Source organism: Dermacentor silvarum, chromosome 3 (assembly GCF_013339745.2).
Source record: "Dermacentor silvarum isolate Dsil-2018 chromosome 3, BIME_Dsil_1.4, whole genome shotgun sequence".
Taxonomy (NCBI): Eukaryota; Metazoa; Arthropoda; class Arachnida; order Ixodida; family Ixodidae; genus Dermacentor; species Dermacentor silvarum.
This window is the reverse complement of record NC_051156.1, coordinates 97,559,534-97,563,372: the sequence shown is the minus strand read 5'-3', so window position 1 is coordinate 97,563,372 and position 3,839 is coordinate 97,559,534.

The window sequence follows — 3,839 nt, the reverse complement described above, 5'->3', positions numbered from 1 at the left end:
AAAAAGCTGTTGATGGGATTGCCGTAGAGTCTTCATCTTCTTCTTGGTCGCAGTTTGTAATTGTGTAACGCCATAGTTCATGCTTCAGAAAGGCCTTTTCAGGTGCGTCTTCTGCTGGCTGTGGCTGCAAAATATCACGCGCTGTAACAGGTGCATGAGCGACCAACATGACACAAAGCACGTACGCAGAACAAATTAAATGTTGTGGCGTACACTCTTGTGCAAGCTATGAAGAATATAATGCTTAATTTTAGCTCATTACATTGCTCACGACGGTTTCCGTTTACACTTTTGTTAAATTAAAAAACGTTGGGGGCATAAAACTGCCATCCACATGAGCTTGCTAGTGCCACTTAATTTTGTTTGTTTATTTATTTGCTAAATACTGCAGGCCCATGTGGGCCCAGGCAGGAAAGGTAGAAGTACAAAACAACTGACACAGAAGAGGCCAATGTAGCATAGATCAATGAGACATGTTTTAAAGAAGCCTTTTATTTTGAGTGGGCAAAATATAATTAGCTCATGTATCACGGCTCATTGTGACCGATCGAACATATAAAGAGCATAGAAAATTGTGAAAAACCTGTTGGTCTTCTAGTTATTGTGTCATTTGAATGGAAAAGAAAAATTGAAAAAGGATTATTGGCCGATACTTAGTGTTTAATGCAAACCCTGAGGAAACTCATACCGCTGCGAACAAATATGAATCTTTCAGTATTTAATTAGATGGTTGCCATGATCATAAATGTTAGTGTCCAAGTGCAGTTCACTGAGTGACATTTATTATGCTTGAGCTATTAAACAGTTGCCACGAAAATATATGCCACTTCACTTGCAGCTACCTAAGGAAACAAGTATGTAACAATTGTAGTGGTTGAGTATTATCCTCACCATAGTATGCCTTGCTGTTCAAGGTGTCGCTGGGTTGTGTGTAGGCAGTGCTGCAGAAGCTTCACCCTTGAGCGTCTTGGAGGGCCTTGGACTGGGAGACTGGACAAAATACACCAAGTGCAATGAGGAGGGACTGCTTACTGCAACATAAATTGAAATTGCTGACCGTGCAAACGAAACACCAGATGCACAGTTGAAGCTAAAACCTGGGACTAATAGCGACACCATTGGCTTCATTTAAAATTTAAGCACAATAATGACCAGCAAGCAGGACATTGTTAGGGAGATCAGTGGCTGTGGCTATATACTGTATTTTTTATCTACTGTCCCAAAAAATGTTGATAAAGCTTACCAGCACAGTTGGCATGTTATAAATTTTATTACTGTTGTAAATGTTGGAGCCTAGCAAGGGTGTTAATTATGTGTGTAATGAGAGGACATGGCTGAAGTATAATTCAGAGAAGGAGTGTGTTTTCCTTATTCCAACTTTACTGAAAAAAAGTGGTTTTTCATCTTACATAACGCTGCTTTGCTGCAGTTTTTTTTTCCTTATCTTGTACTTATCCTAGATTGACTAAAATGAGATTATGATGTAGCATATATGGCTTTCATTCATTAGCACTTGCTTTTGCCAGTGTTAACAAAGAAATTTGAACGCAGTATGCTTGTCACCTGTGTCAAAAAAGGGCTGTAATGTAGCCAATGATAGGTTGAACAGTTCTATCTTTCTCTTCATTCTGAGCATTACTAATAGATCTTTTAAAAATTTCGAAAACATCTTACAAAAAGCTGTATGACAGTCTCATATGCATTTTTGAAACTTAAATAATTGCTTTAAAGGTAAAATCCAAAATATATATTAAAGAGAAACACCAGATTTTTGCAAAGCAGATCAGAACATGAATCAACCAAGGTACACATGTGAGAAAATGTCTTAAGCAAGCTCTGTGATCATTACAACAATCAAACATGCCAGGACATGTTGGATTTCGGAAGGCTCATCAGTGATGTCTGAATCAGTCAAGGACGCGCTAGCAGATGTAGTAGTACCCTCTGCTAGCACATCAATCAGACAAGCCCTCAGAGATGGCCATATCTATTGTGGCTTGAGAGAGACCTTCCTGAATATAAGAAAAGCATATTTCACTTCAGGAATGGTGGGGGACATCTACCACAGTCATGAAAAAGGTATGATCAAACTGGAAACATGCATTATGGCTGCATACAGCTGTGCACCAACTTACTGGCTCAACTTGATGCTGTTATGTTCCCGTGGATGTAGCTGCTTCACTTTAAGGTTGACTCATTGCTGTGGCATCGTCCTTTGCAAGCGTCTGCAGTTAAAGAATAACCCACCAGATATCTTTAAGGTCCAACAATAACATTTGCTGTGGAATGCATTTGCACAACCTTTGCAGAGTCATGCAAAAGACCTCACATGATCTGGGGATGCTTTCCCTACACACCGCATCCCCTTGTGTAGAAAACTATCTTTGATCTAAGTGTGCTTGTAAAATACACATACAGCTAATTGAATCTCGGGGGAAATGGAGCTGTAGTAACTTTGCAGTGCATGTTTCACACAAAAATATCAAAGATATAGCTGTAAAACATACATAATGTAATGTAATGCCCCCTCTGTAATACCTCCAGGCCTTCAGGGTACTACTAATAAATGAATGAAAATGATGTTCACTCCTGTAATTTAAAGTAAAACTGTGTTATTTCATCTCAACTGTTATTTACCTGTTGTTTAAAATATGTCAACATCATATCTTCTGAAAAAAAAAGAAAATGATATTTAGCCTCAACATGGGGAGTGATTGAACTTTGCAACATGATGTTTGAACTTTGCACTCACGTACAAGCCGAGTTACTACGAGCAGAATATTCTCTACAAAATTATTGTTCTTGGGAACTGTTGCAAAACTTGGTATGTTATGTGAAGACTAATCGTTCATGGTTTCTTCAATTAATTCGTTTTATTGCAATTTTGATTGTTTTCAGCCACAATAAATACATACAAAATTCAGTCAATAACAATTTTTATAGCAGTAAATGTAATTCTTCGACAATAAATAGTTTCACATCATACCTTTTTAGGAGTGTACTCTAGCTGATAAAAGTACTTTAAAGAGAAATAAATGTTTAACACTTAGTGGGAATTATGACAAAGCTGAAAAAAATGGCTTGTATAGTATTGCACCACTATTTCGTCAGTTATAATTCACACGAGCACGTAGTCACTATAACGATCGCGAATATTGCAGTTCCATTTTCATAAATAAAAGAAACGTTCATTGTGCTTACCTATGGAAGGACAGGCCATCGCGCCGATTTTCTATTCGATTAGGGCATCCTGGCACAAAACACTTCATCACGCTGGTGCGCCTACTGCTAACGGGACTTCTCGCCGGTCTGCTAAGAGGCCGAAGACTTTGAGCAGATCTCGAACAACAGTGTCGACTGCGCTACGGGCCGGCACGGCTCTAAATATGTTCGGAGTCTCCGGCTCGCCAGTCCATCCTTGGGCACAAGACAGGACGATTTTTTTTCCCGTGAGAAAACAGTCGCTTCGGACCCTGTACGCTCTCTTAATCAACTGCACAATTTTGCGGGGGCGAAAGGCATCATTGTTTCCCAGAAGACGTCGTCAAACGCAACGAATCGTCGTCGGAAGGGCGGCTTGGTTGCCTTCACACGTTTGCAGGGCGAAAGGTTCCCTCGTTTCCCTGAAACCACACCGAAACGCAACCAGTCGTCCTTGAGGTGGTCCTCCCGGGTTGTTCGGCGCAATGCCGGTTAACCGACGCCTTAGTTCGCAACAGCCTTGGCGCCTGTCTGCTAATTAGGCGGCGCGACTCAACTGCTTCACACACTCGAATTCCTTCACTAACCTCCGCGCACGTTTGCCACGCTGAGTATGTGCGCATATCCGAAACCCCAGC